This window comes from Salmo trutta, unplaced genomic scaffold (genome assembly GCF_901001165.1).
Source record: "Salmo trutta unplaced genomic scaffold, fSalTru1.1, whole genome shotgun sequence".
Classification (NCBI taxonomy): Eukaryota; Metazoa; Chordata; class Actinopteri; order Salmoniformes; family Salmonidae; genus Salmo; species Salmo trutta.
The window spans coordinates 1-13,425 of NW_021823359.1; the positions used below are offsets into that span (position 1 = coordinate 1).

At 41.6% G+C, this 13,425-nt stretch overlaps 14 non-coding genes across 14 annotated transcripts; all 14 read right to left on the minus strand.

The window, feature by feature from the left end:
- Positions 1-652: 652 nt before the first annotated feature.
- trnap-agg (transfer RNA proline (anticodon AGG)) lies at positions 653-724 on the minus strand. The gene has a single exon. It is a non-coding gene; the product is annotated as a tRNA-Pro (tRNA).
- Positions 725-1,615: 891 nt separating this feature from the next.
- On the minus strand, positions 1,616-1,687 carry trnap-agg (transfer RNA proline (anticodon AGG)). The gene has a single exon. It is a non-coding gene; the product is annotated as a tRNA-Pro (tRNA).
- An 892-nt stretch (positions 1,688-2,579) lies between these two features.
- trnap-agg (transfer RNA proline (anticodon AGG)) lies at positions 2,580-2,651 on the minus strand. The gene has a single exon. It is a non-coding gene; the product is annotated as a tRNA-Pro (tRNA).
- An 892-nt stretch (positions 2,652-3,543) lies between these two features.
- trnap-agg (transfer RNA proline (anticodon AGG)) lies at positions 3,544-3,615 on the minus strand. Its single transcript has one exon. It is a non-coding gene; the product is annotated as a tRNA-Pro (tRNA).
- An 892-nt stretch (positions 3,616-4,507) lies between these two features.
- trnap-agg (transfer RNA proline (anticodon AGG)) lies at positions 4,508-4,579 on the minus strand. The gene has a single exon. It is a non-coding gene; the product is annotated as a tRNA-Pro (tRNA).
- Positions 4,580-5,471: 892 nt separating this feature from the next.
- On the minus strand, positions 5,472-5,543 carry trnap-agg (transfer RNA proline (anticodon AGG)). Its single transcript has one exon. It is a non-coding gene; the product is annotated as a tRNA-Pro (tRNA).
- An 895-nt stretch (positions 5,544-6,438) lies between these two features.
- Positions 6,439-6,510, minus strand: trnap-agg (transfer RNA proline (anticodon AGG)). Its single transcript has one exon. It is a non-coding gene; the product is annotated as a tRNA-Pro (tRNA).
- An 892-nt stretch (positions 6,511-7,402) lies between these two features.
- trnap-agg (transfer RNA proline (anticodon AGG)) lies at positions 7,403-7,474 on the minus strand. The gene has a single exon. It is a non-coding gene; the product is annotated as a tRNA-Pro (tRNA).
- An 892-nt stretch (positions 7,475-8,366) lies between these two features.
- Positions 8,367-8,438, minus strand: trnap-agg (transfer RNA proline (anticodon AGG)). Its single transcript has one exon. It is a non-coding gene; the product is annotated as a tRNA-Pro (tRNA).
- Positions 8,439-9,330: 892 nt separating this feature from the next.
- Positions 9,331-9,402, minus strand: trnap-agg (transfer RNA proline (anticodon AGG)). Its single transcript has one exon. It is a non-coding gene; the product is annotated as a tRNA-Pro (tRNA).
- An 891-nt stretch (positions 9,403-10,293) lies between these two features.
- trnap-agg (transfer RNA proline (anticodon AGG)) lies at positions 10,294-10,365 on the minus strand. Its single transcript has one exon. It is a non-coding gene; the product is annotated as a tRNA-Pro (tRNA).
- An 892-nt stretch (positions 10,366-11,257) lies between these two features.
- Positions 11,258-11,329, minus strand: trnap-agg (transfer RNA proline (anticodon AGG)). Its single transcript has one exon. It is a non-coding gene; the product is annotated as a tRNA-Pro (tRNA).
- Positions 11,330-12,221: 892 nt separating this feature from the next.
- trnap-agg (transfer RNA proline (anticodon AGG)) lies at positions 12,222-12,293 on the minus strand. The gene has a single exon. It is a non-coding gene; the product is annotated as a tRNA-Pro (tRNA).
- Positions 12,294-13,185: 892 nt separating this feature from the next.
- Positions 13,186-13,257, minus strand: trnap-agg (transfer RNA proline (anticodon AGG)). The gene has a single exon. It is a non-coding gene; the product is annotated as a tRNA-Pro (tRNA).
- Positions 13,258-13,425: the final 168 nt, after the last annotated feature.

The following is a 13,425-nucleotide window of genomic DNA, read 5'->3' on the forward strand; positions in this document are numbered from 1 at the left end:
CAAATGAATATAAGCAAAATTAGATCAATTAATATTTTAAAAGAGAAAAACGAAAAAATAAAACTTCAAAAAGAATGGAGCTCATTTATTTTGAGTCGATTGATGCATCAGTAAGTGAATCAAAGTAAACGAATGTAAAAATACCCATTCAAATCGATCAGTTTTCAACTAGAGAGATTGAGACGAGTCGTATCTGTCTCAAGCCTCCATAACTGTTTATGTTACACCTCCACATCTGCAATGAAAGGTGGTTGGAGCTAGAGCGGTGTTTGTCAAACCATGAGACATACCTATAATCGGTCTTCTCACAAAAACATCGGTAGCTTCTGAACCGTTTGACCTACAAAATCCTATGACCCCTCCCTGGAAAGAGGAGACCCTCGCGAACACGGTGGTGTTCTCAATTTTTCTCTACGTCCCCACAAGTGTCTAGGGACTCGTCTGAATTCGGAACCCTCTATGTGCCAACTTCTGTTTGTAGAATCAAAAATCTTTGGGCTTTTTGCAGGTTTTCTAAATGAAGTGCGACATTGAGCCAACTAGTGAATATCACAATAGATTAGCAGTCCATCGCCTAAACCATTCAGCCACCTCGTCCTGCGACCAGTGGCCCGAGATCTGCCTGTCTGTGCTTGTTAAAATATCTGCAAAAGGGCTCATCCGGGATTTGAACCCGGGACCTCTCGCACCCTAAGCGAGAATCATACCCCTAGACCAACGAGCCTTTCACAAGAATAAAATTGTTTTGCTTTCTGCGGCAATGACAATGAGGATATCGATTGTTGTTGTCCATGGTGCTTGGAAAGATTGAACCTCATGTGAGTGTTTGTGCTATACTTGTGAGCATAGCAGTCTACCAAACTGTTGACCAGGCTTCAGTTCAAATCTTTTGTAGTTCATCTGCTGTGTCTTTCACATTCTGTCTTCTTTAGCCGCGACAGCAACTGATGATGAGTTTTGACAAATGAATATTAAGCAAAATTAGATCAATTAATATTTTAAAAGAGAAAAACGAAAAAATAAAACTTCAAAAAGAATGGAGCTCATTTATTTTGAGTCGATTGATGCATCAGTAAGTGAATCAAAGTAAACGAATGTAAAAAATACCCATTCAAATCGATCAGTTTTCAACTAGAGAGATTGAGACGAGTCGTATCTGTCTCAAGCCTCCATAACTGTTTATGTTACACCTCCACATCTGCAATGAAAGGTGGTTGAGCTAGAGCGGTGTTTGTCAAACCATGAGACATACCTATAATCGGTCTTCTCACAAAAACATCGGTAGCTTCTGAACCGTTTGAGCTACAAAATCCTATGACCCCTCCCTGGAAAGAGGAGACCCTCGCGAACACGGTGGTGTTCTCAATCTTTCTCTACGTCCCCCACAAGTGTCTAGGGACTCGTCTGAATTCGGAACCCTCTATGTGCCAACTTCTGTTTGTAGAATCAAAAATCTTTGGGCTTTTTGCAGGTTTTCTAAATGAAGTGCGACATTGAGCCAACTAGTGAATATCACAATAGATTAGCAGTCCATCGCCTAAACCATTCAGCCACCTCGTCCTGCGACCAGTGGCCCGAGATCTGCCTGTCTGAGCTTGTTAAAATATCTGCAAAAGGCCTCATCCGGGATTTGAACCCGGGACCTCTCGCACCCTAAGCGAGAATCATACCCCTAGACCAACGAGCCTTACACAAGAATAAAATTGTTTTGCTTTCTGCGGCAATGACAATGAGGATATCGATTGTTGTTGTCCATGGTGCTTGGAAAGATTGAACCTCATGTGAGTGTTTGTGCTATACTTGTGAGCATAGCAGTCTTCCAAACTGTTGACCAGGCTTCAGTTCAAATCTTTTGTAGTTCATCTGCTGTGTCTTTCACATTCTGTCTTCTTTAGCCGCGACAGCAAACTGATGATGAGTTTTGACAAATGAATATTAAGCAAAATTAGATCAATTAATATTTTAAAAGAGAAAAACGAAAAAATAAAACTTCAAAAAGAATGGAGCTAATTTATTTTGAGTCGATTGATGCATCAGTAAGTGAATCAAAGTAAACGAATGTAAAAAATACCCATTCAAATCGATCAGTTTTCAACTAGAGAGATTGAGACGAGTCGTATCTGTCTCAAGCCTCCATAACTGTTTATGTTACACCTCCACATCTGCAATGAAAGGTGGTTGAGCTAGAGCGGTGTTTGTCAAACCATGAGACATACCTATAATCGGTCTTCTCACAAAAACATCGGTAGCTTCTGAACCGTTTGACCTACAAAATCCTATGACCCCTCCCTGGAAAGAGGAGACCCTCGCGAACACGGTGGTGTTCTCAATTTTTCTCTACGTCCCCCACAAGTGTCTAGGGACTCGTCTGAATTCGGAACCCTCTATGTGCCAACTTCTGTTTGTAGAATCAAAAATCTTTGGGCTTTTTGCAGGTTTTCTAAATGAAGTGCGACATTGAGCCAACTAGTGAATATCACAATAGATTAGCAGTCCATCGCCTAAACCATTCAGCCACCTCGTCCTGCGACCAGTGGCCCGAGATCTGCCTGTCTGAGCTTGTTAAAATATCTGCAAAAGGGCTCATCCGGGATTTGAACCCGGGACCTCTCGCACCCTAAGCGAGAATCATACCCCTAGACCAACGAGCCTTTCACAAGAATAAAATTGTTTTGCTTTCTGCGGCAATGACAATGAGGATATCGATTGTTGTTGTCCATGGTGCTTGGAAAGATTGAACCTCATGTGAGTGTTTGTGCTATACTTGTGAGCATAGCAGTCTTCCAAACTGTTGACCAGGCTTCAGTTCAAATCTTTTGTAGTTCATCTGCTGTGTCTTTCACATTCTGTCTTCTTTAGCCGCGACAGCAAACTGATGATGAGTTTTGACAAATGAATATTAAGCAAAATTAGATCAATTAATATTTTAAAAGAGAAAAACGAAAAAATAAAACTTCAAAAAGAATGGAGCTCATTTATTTTGAGTCGATTGATGCATCAGTAAGTGAATCAAAGTAAACGAATGTAAAAAATACCCATTCAAATCGATCAGTTTTCAACTAGAGAGATTGAGACGAGTCGTATCTGTCTCAAGCCTCCATAACTGTTTATGTTACACCTCCACATCTGCAATGAAAGGTGGTTGAGCTAGAGCGGTGTTTGTCAAACCATGAGACATACCTATAATCGGTCTTCTCACAAAAACATCGGTAGCTTCTGAACCGTTTGACCTACAAAATCCTATGACCCCTCCCTGGAAAGAGGAGACCCTCGCGAACACGGTGGTGTTCTCAATCTTTCTCTACGTCCCCCACAAGTGTCTAGGGACTCGTCTGAATTCGGAACCCTCTATGTGCCAACTTCTGTTTGTAGAATCAAAAATCTTTGGGCTTTTTGCAGGTTTTCTAAATGAAGTGCGACATTGAGCCAACTAGTGAATATCACAATAGATTAGCAGTCCATCGCCTAAACCATTCAGCCACCTCGTCCTGCGACCAGTGGCCCGAGATCTGCCTGTCTGAGCTTGTTAAAATATCTGCAAAAGGCCTCATCCGGGATTTGAACCCGGGACCTCTCGCACCCTAAGCGAGAATCATACCCCTAGACCAACGAGCCTTACACAAGAATAAAATTGTTTTGCTTTCTGCGGCAATGACAATGAGGATATCGATTGTTGTTGTCCATGGTGCTTGGAAAGATTGAACCTCATGTGAGTGTTTGTGCTATACTTGTGAGCATAGCAGTCTTCCAAACTGTTGACCAGGCTTCAGTTCAAATCTTTTGTAGTTCATCTGCTGTGTCTTTCACATTCTGTCTTCTTTAGCCGCGACAGCAAACTGATGATGAGTTTTGACAAATGAATATTAAGCAAAATTAGATCAATTAATATTTTAAAAGAGAAAAACGAAAAAATAAAACTTCAAAAAGAATGGAGCTCATTTATTTTGAGTCGATTGATGCATCAGTAAGTGAATCAAAGTAAACGAATGTAAAAAATACCCATTCAAATCGATCAGTTTTCAACTAGAGAGATTGAGACGAGTCGTATCTGTCTCAAGCCTCCATAACTGTTTATGTTACACCTCCACATCTGCAATGAAAGGTGGTTGAGCTAGAGCGGTGTTTGTCAAACCATGAGACATACCTATAATCGGTCTTCTCACAAAAACATCGGTAGCTTCTGAACCGTTTGACCTACAAAATCCTATGACCCCTCCCTGGAAAGAGGAGACCCTCGCGAACACGGTGGTGTTCTCAATCTTTCTCTACGTCCCCCACAAGTGTCTAGGGACTCGTCTGAATTCGGAACCCTCTATGTGCCAACTTCTGTTTGTAGAATCAAAAATCTTTGGGCTTTTTGCAGGTTTTCTAAATGAAGTGCGACATTGAGCCAACTAGTGAATATCACAATAGATTAGCAGTCCATCGCCTAAACCATTCAGCCACCTCGTCCTGCGACCAGTGGCCCGAGATCTGCCTGTCTGAGCTTGTTAAAATATCTGCAAAAGGCCTCATCCGGGATTTGAACCCGGGACCTCTCGCACCCTAAGCGAGAATCATACCCCTAGACCAACGAGCCTTACACAAGAATAAAATTGTTTTGCTTTCTGCGGCAATGACAATGAGGATATCGATTGTTGTTGTCCATGGTGCTTGGAAAGATTGAACCTCATGTGAGTGTTTGTGCTATACTTGTGAACATAGCAGTCTTCCAAACTGTTGACCAGGCTTCAGTTCAAATATTTTGTAGTTCATCTGCTGTGTCTTTCACATTCTGTCTTCTTTAGCCGCGACAGCAAACTGATGATGAGTTTTGACAAATGAATATTAAGCAAAATTAGATCAATTAATATTTTAAAAGAGAAAAACGAAAAAATAAAACTTCAAAAAGAATGGAGCTCATTTATTTTGAGTCGATTGATGCATCAGTAAGTGAATCAAAGTAAACAAATGTAAAAAATACCCATTCAAATCGATCAGTTTTCAACTAGAGAGATTGAGACGAGTCGTATCTGTCTCAAGCCTCCATAACTGTTTATGTTACACCTCCACATCTGCAATGAAAGGTGGTGGAGCTAGAGCGGTGTTTGTCAAACCATGAGACATACCTATAATCGGTCTTCTCACAAAAACATCGGTAGCTTCTGAACCGTTTGACCTACAAAATCCTATGACCCCTCCCTGGAAAGAGGAGACCCTCGCGAACACGGTGGTGTTCTCAATCTTTCTCTACGTCCCCCACAAGTGTCTAGGGACTCGTCTGAATTCGGAACCCTCTATGTGCCAACTTCTGTTTGTAGAATCAAAAATCTTTGGGCTTTTTGCAGGTTTTCTAAATGAAGTGCGACATTGAGCCAACTAGTGAATATAACAATAGATTAGCAGTCCATCGCCTAAACCATTCAGCCACCTCGTCCTGCGACCAGTGGCCCGAGATCTGCCTGTCTGTGCTTGTTAAAATATCTGCAAAAGGCCTCATCCGGGATTTGAACCCGGGACCTCTCGCACCCTAAGCGAGAATCATACCCCTAGACCAACGAGCCTTTCACAAGAATAAAATTGTTTTGCTTTCTGCGGCAATGACAATGAGGATATCGATTGTTGTTGTCCATGGTGCTTGGAAAGATTGAACCTCATGTGAGTGTTTGTGCTATACTTGTGAGCATAGCAGTCTTCCAAACTGTTGACCAGGCTTCAGTTCAAATCTTTTGTAGTTCATCTGCTGTGTCTTTCACATTCTGTCTTCTTTAGCCGCGACAGCAAACTGATGATGAGTTTTGACAAATGAATATTAAGCAAAATTAGATCAATTAATATTTTAAAAGAGAAAAACGAAAAAATAAAACTTCAAAAAGAATGGAGCTCATTTATTTTGAGTCGATTGATGCATCAGTAAGTGAATCAAAGTAAACGAATGTAAAAAATACCCATTCAAATCGATCAGTTTTCAACTAGAGAGATTGAGACGAGTCGTATCTGTCTCAAGCCTCCATAACTGTTTATGTTACACCTCCACATCTGCAATGAAAGGTGGTTGAGCTAGAGCGGTGTTTGTCAAACCATGAGACATACCTATAATCGGTCTTCTCACAAAAACATCGGTAGCTTCTGAACCGTTTGACCTACAAAATCCTATGACCCCTCCCTGGAAAGAGGAGACCCTCGCGAACACGGTGGTGGTGTTCTCAATTTTTCTCTACGTCCCCCACAAGTGTCTAGGGACTCGTCTGAATTCGGAACCCTCTATGTGCCAACTTCTGTTTGTAGAATCAAACATCTTTGGGCTTTTTGCAGGTTTTCTAAATGAAGTGCGACATTGAGCCAACTAGTGAATATCACAATAGATTAGCAGTCCATCGCCTAAACCATTCAGCCACCTCGTCCTGCGACCAGTGGCCCGAGATCTGCCTGTCTGACCTTGTTAAAATATCTGCAAAAGGGCTCATCCGGGATTTGAACCCGGGACCTCTCGCACCCTAAGCGAGAATCATACCCCTAGACCAACGAGCCTTACACAAGAATAAAATTGTTTTGCTTTCTGTGGCAATGACAATGAGGATATCGATTGTTGTTGTCCATGGTGCTTGGAAAGATTGAACCTCATGTGAGTGTTTGTGCTATACTTGTGAGCATAGCAGTCTTCCAAACTGTTGACCAGGCTTCAGTTCAAATCTTTTGTAGTTCATCTGCTGTGTCTTTCACATTCTGTCTTCTTTAGCCGCGACAGCAAACTGATGATGAGTTTTGACAAATGAATATTAAGCAAAATTAGATCAATTAATATTTTAAAAGAGAAAAACAAAAAAATAAAACTTCAAAAAGAATGGAGCTCATTTATTTTGAGTCGATTGATGCATCAGTAAGTGAATCAAAGTAAACGAATGTAAAAAATACCCATTCAAATCGATCAGTTTTCAACTAGAGAGATTGAGACGAGTCGTATCTGTCTCAAGCCTCCATAACTGTTTATGTTACACCTCCACATCTGCAATGAAAGGTGGTTGAGCTAGAGCGGTGTTTGTCAAACCATGAGACATACCTATAATCGGTCTTCTCACAAAAACATCGGTAGCTTCTGAACCGTTTGACCTACAAAATCCTATGACCCCTCCCTGGAAAGAGGAGACCCTCGCGAACACGGTGGTGTTCTCAATCTTTCTCTACGTCCCCCACAAGTGTCTAGGGACTCGTCTGAAGTCGGAACCCTCTATGTGCCAACTTCTGTTTGTAGAATCCAAAATCTTTGGGCTTTTTGCAGGTTTTCTAAATGAAGTGCGACATTGAGCCAACTAGTGAATATCACAATAGATTAGCAGTCCATCGCCTAAACCATTCAGCCACCTCGTCCTGCGACCAGTGGCCCGAGATCTGCCTGTCTGACCTTGTTAAAATATCTGCAAAAGGGCTCATCCGGGATTTGAACCCGGGACCTCTCGCACCCTAAGCGAGAATCATACCCCTAGACCAACGAGCCTTACACAAGAATAAAATTATTTTGCTTTCTGCGGCAATGACAATGAGGATATCGATTGTTGTTGTCCATGGTGCTTGGAAAGATTGAACCTCATGTGAGTGTTTGTGCTATACTTGTGAGCATAGCAGTCTTCCAAACTGTTGACCAGGCTTCAGTTCAAATCTTTTGTAGTTCATCTGCTGTGTCTTTCACATTCTGTCTTCTTTAGCCGCGACAGCAAACTGATGATGAGTTTTGACAAATGAATATTAAGCAAAATTAGATCAATTAATATTTTAAAAGAGAAAAACGAAAAAATAAAACTTCAAAAAGAATGGAGCTCATTTATTTTGAGTCGATTGATGCATCAGTAAGTGAATCAAAGTAAACGAATGTAAAAAATACCCATTCAAATCGATCAGTTTTCAACTAGAGAGATTGAGACGAGTCGTATCTGTCTCAAGCCTCCATAACTGTTTATGTTACACCTCCACATCTGCAATGAAAGGTGGTGGAGCTAGAGCGGTGTTTGTCAAACCATGAGACATACCTATAATCGGTCTTCTCACAAAAACATCGGTAGCTTCTGAACCGTTTGACCTACAAAATCCTATGACCCCTCCCTGGAAAGAGGAGACCCTCGCGAACACGGTGGTGTTCTCAATCCTTCTCTACGTCCCCCACAAGTGTCTAGGGACTCGTCTGAATTCGGAACCCTCTATGTGCCAACTTCTGTTTGTAGAATCAAAAATCTTTGGGCTTTTTGCAGGTTTTCTATATGAAGTGCGACATTGAGCCAACTAGTGAATATCACAATAGATTAGCAGTCCATCGCCTAAACCATTCAGCCACCTCGTCCTGCGACCAGTGGCCCGAGATCTGCCTGTCTGACCTTGTTAAAATATCTGCAAAAGGGCTCATCCGGGATTTGAACCCGGGACCTCTCGCACCCTAAGCGAGAATCATACCCCTAGACCAACGAGCCTTACACAAGAATAAAATTATTTTGCTTTCTGTGGCAATGACAATGAGGATATCGATTGTTGTTGTCCATGGTGCTTGGAAAGATTGAACCTCATGTGAGTGTTTGTGCTATACTTGTGAGCATAGCAGTCTTCCAAACTGTTGACCAGGCTTCAGTTCAAATCTTTTGTAGTTCATCTGCTGTGTCTTTCACATTCTGTCTTCTTTAGCCGCGACAGCAAACTGATGATGAGTTTTGACAAATGAATATTAAGCAAAATTAGATCAATTAATATTTTAAAAGAGAAAAACGAAAAAATAAAACTTCAAAAAGAATGGAGCTCATTTATTTTGAGTCGATTGATGCATCAGTAAGTGAATCAAAGTAAACGAATGTAAAAAATACCCATTCAAATCGATCAGTTTTCAACTAGAGAGATTGAGACGAGTCGTATCTGTCTCAAGCCTCCATAACTGTTTATGTTACACCTCCACATCTGCAATGAAAGGTGGTTGAGCTAGAGCGGTGTTTGTCAAACCATGAGACATACCTATAATCGGTCTTCTCACAAAAACATCGGTAGCTTCTGAACCGTTTGACCTACAAAATCCTATGACCCCTCCCTGGAAAGAGGAGACCCTCGCGAACACGGTGGTGTTCTCAATCTTTCTCTACGTCCCCCACAAGTGTCTAGGGACTCGTCTGAATTCGGAACCCTCTATGTGCCAACTTCTGTTTGTAGAATCAAAAATCTTTGGGCTTTTTGCAGGTTTTCTAAATGAAGTGCGACATTGAGCCAACTAGTGAATATCACAATAGATTAGCAGTCCATCGCCTAAACCATTCAGCCACCTCGTCCTGCGACCAGTGGCCCGAGATCTGCCTGTCTGACCTTGTTAAAATATCTGCAAAAGGGCTCATCCGGGATTTGAACCCGGGACCTCTCGCACCCTAAGCGAGAATCATACCCCTAGACCAACGAGCCTTACACAAGAATAAAATTATTTTGCTTTCTGTGGCAATGACAATGAGGATATCGATTGTTGTTGTCCATGGTGCTTGGAAAGATTGAACCTCATGTGAGTGTTTGTGCTATACTTGTGAGCATAGCAGTCTTCCAAACTGTTGACCAGGCTTCAGTTCAAATCTTTTGTAGTTCATCTGCTGTGTCTTTCACATTCTGTCTTCTTTAGCCGCGACAGCAAACTGATGATGAGTTTTGACAAATGAATATTAAGCAAAATTAGATCAATTAATATTTTAAAAGAGAAAAACGAAAAAATAAAACTTCAAAATAATGGAGCTCATTTATTTTGAGTCGATTGATGCATCAGTAAGTGAATCAAAGTAAACGAATGTAAAAAATACCCATTCAAATCGATCAGTTTTCAACTAGAGAGATTGAGACGAGTCGTATCTGTCTCAAGCCTCCATAACTGTTTATGTTACACCTCCACATCTGCAATGAAAGGTGGTGGAGCTAGAGCGGTGTTTGTCAAACCATGAGACATACCTATAATCGGTCTTCTCACAAAAACATCGGTAGCTTCTGAACCGTTTGACCTACAAAATCCTATGACCCCTCCCTGGAAAGAGGAGACCCTCGCGAACACGGTGGTGTTCTCAATCTTTCTCTACGTCCCCCACAAGTGTCTAGGGACTCGTCTGAATTCGGAACCCTCTATGTGCCAACTTCTGTTTGTAGAATCAAAAATCTTTGGGCTTTTTGCAGGTTTTCTAAATGAAGTGCGACATTGAGCCAACTAGTGAATATCACAATAGATTAGCAGTCCATCGCCTAAACCATTCAGCCACCTCGTCCTGCGACCAGTGGCCCGAGATCTGCCTGTCTGACCTTGTTAAAATATCTGCAAAAGGGCTCATCCGGGATTTGAACCCGGGACCTCTCGCACCCTAAGCGAGAATCATACCCCTAGACCAACGAGCCTTACACAAGAATAAAATTATTTTGCTTTCTGCGGCAATGACAATGAGGATATCGATTGTTGTTGTCCATGGTGCTTGGAAAGATTGAACCTCATGTGAGTGTTTGTGCTATACTTGTGAGCATAGCAGTCTTCCAAACTGTTGACCAGGCTTCAGTTCAAATCTTTTGTAGTTCATCTGCTGTGTCTTTCACATTCTGTCTTCTTTAGCCGCGACAGCAAACTGATGATGAGTTTTGACAAATGAATATTAAGCAAAATTAGATCAATTAATATTTTAAAAGAGAAAAACGAAAAAATAAAACTTCAAAAAGAATGGAGCTCATTTATTTTGAGTCGATTGATGCATCAGTAAGTGAATCAAAGTAAACGAATGTAAAAAATACCCATTCAAATCGATCAGTTTTCAACTAGAGAGATTGAGACGAGTCGTATCTGTCTCAAGCCTCCATAACTGTTTATGTTACACCTCCACATCTGCAATGAAAGGTGGTGGAGCTAGAGCGGTGTTTGTCAAACCATGAGACATACCTATAATCGGTCTTCTCACAAAAACATCGGTAGCTTCTGAACCGTTTGACCTACAAAATCCTATGACCCCTCCCTGGAAAGAGGAGACCCTCGCGAACACGGTGGTGTTCTCAATCTTTCTCTACGTCCCCCACAAGTGTCTAGGGACTCGTCTGAATTCGGAACCCTCTATGTGCCAACTTCTGTTTGTAGAATCAAAAATCTTTGGGCTTTTTGCAGGTTTTCTAAATGAAGTGCGACATTGAGCCAACTAGTGAATATCACAATAGATTAGCAGTCCATCGCCTAAACCATTCAGCCACCTCGTCCTGCGACCAGTGGCCCGAGATCTGCCTGTCTGACCTTGTTAAAATATCTGCAAAAGGGCTCATCCGGGATTTGAACCCGGGACCTCTCGCACCCTAAGCGAGAATCATACCCCTAGACCAACGAGCCTTACACAAGAATAAAATTATTTTGCTTTCTGCGGCAATGACAATGAGGATATCGATTGTTGTTGTCCATGGTGCTTGGAAAGATTGAACCTCATGTGAGTGTTTGTGCTATACTTGTGAGCATAGCAGTCTTCCAAACTGTTGACCAGGCTTCAGTTCAAATCTTTTGTAGTTCATCTGCTGTGTCTTTCACATTCTGTCTTCTTTAGCCGCGACAGCAAACTGATGATGAGTTTTGACAAATGAATATTAAGCAAAATTAGATCAATTAATATTTTAAAAGAGAAAAACGAAAAAATAAAACTTCAAAAAGAATGGAGCTCATTTATTTTGAGTCGATTGATGCATCAGTAAGTGAATCAAAGTAAACGAATGTAAAAAATACCCATTCAAATCGATCAGTTTTCAACTAGAGAGATTGAGACGAGTCGTATCTGTCTCAAGCCTCCATAACTGTTTATGTTACACCTCCACATCTGCAATGAAAGGTGGTTGAGCTAGAGCGGTGTTTGTCAAACCATGAGACATACCTATAATCGGTCTTCTCACAAAAACATCGGTAGCTTCTGAACCGTTTGACCTACAAAATCCTATGACCCCTCCCTGGAAAGAGGAGACCCTCGCGAACACGGTGGTGTTCTCAATCTTTCTCTACGTCCCCCACAAGTGTCTAGGGACTCGTCTGAATTCGGAACCCTCTATGTGCCAACTTCTGTTTGTAGAATCAAAAATCTTTGGGCTTTTTGCAGGTTTTCTAAATGAAGTGCGACATTGAGCCAACTAGTGAATATCACAATAGATTAGCAGTCCATCGCCTAAACCATTCAGCCACCTCGTCCTGCGACCAGTGGCCCGAGATCTGCCTGTCTGACCTTGTTAAAATATCTGCAAAAGGGCTCATCCGGGATTTGAACCCGGGACCTCTCGCACCCTAAGCGAGAATCATACCCCTAGACCAACGAGCCTTACACAAGAATAAAATTATTTTGCTTTCTGTGGCAATGACAATGAGGATATCGATTGTTGTTGTCCATGGTGCTTGGAAAGATTGAACCTCATGTGAGTGTTTGTGCTATACTTGTGAGCATAGCAGTCTTCCAAACTGTTGACCAGGCTTCAGTTCAAATCTTTTGTAGTTCATCTGCTGTGTCTTTCACATTCTGTCTTCTTTAGCCGCGACAGCAAACTGATGATGAGTTTTGACAAATGAATATTAAGCAAAATTAGATCAATTCATATTTTAAAAGAGAAAAACGAAAAAATAAAACTTCAAAAAGAATGGAGCTCATTTATTTTGAGTCGATTGATGCATCAGTAAGTGAATCAAAGTAAACGAATGTAAAAAATACCCATTCAAATCGATCAGTTTTCAACTAGAGAGATTGAGACGAGTCGTATCTGTCTCAAGCCTCCATAACTGTTTATGTTACACCTCCACATCTGCAATGAAAGGTGGTGGAGCTAGAGCGGTGTTTGTCAAACCATGAGACATACCTATAATCGGTCTTCTCACAAAAACATCGGTAGCTTCTGAACCGTTTGACCTACAAAATCCTATGACCCCTCCCTGGAAAGAGGAGACCCTCGCGAACACGGTGGTGTTCTCAATCTTTCTCTACGTCCCCCACAAGTGTCTAGGGACTCGTCTGAATTCGGAACCCTCTATGTGCCAACTTCTGTTTGTAGAATCAAAAATCTTTGGGCTTTTTGCAGGTTTTCTAAATGAAGTGCGACATTGAGCCAACTAGTGAATATCACAATAGATTAGCAGTCCATCGCCTAAACCATTCAGCCACCTCGTCCTGCGACCAGTGGCCCGAAATCTGCCTGTCTGACCTTGTTAAAATATCTGCAAAAGGGCTCATCCGGGATTTGAACCCGGGACCTCTCGCACCCTAAGCGAGAATCATACCCCTAGACCAACGAGCCTTACACAAGAATAAAATTATTTTGCTTTCTGCGGCAATGACAATGAGGATATCGATTGTTGTTGTCCATGGTGCTTGGAAAGATTGAACCTCATGTGAGTGTTTGTGCTATACTTGTGAGCATAGCAGTCTTCCAAACTGTTGACCAGGCTTCAGTTCAAATCTTTTG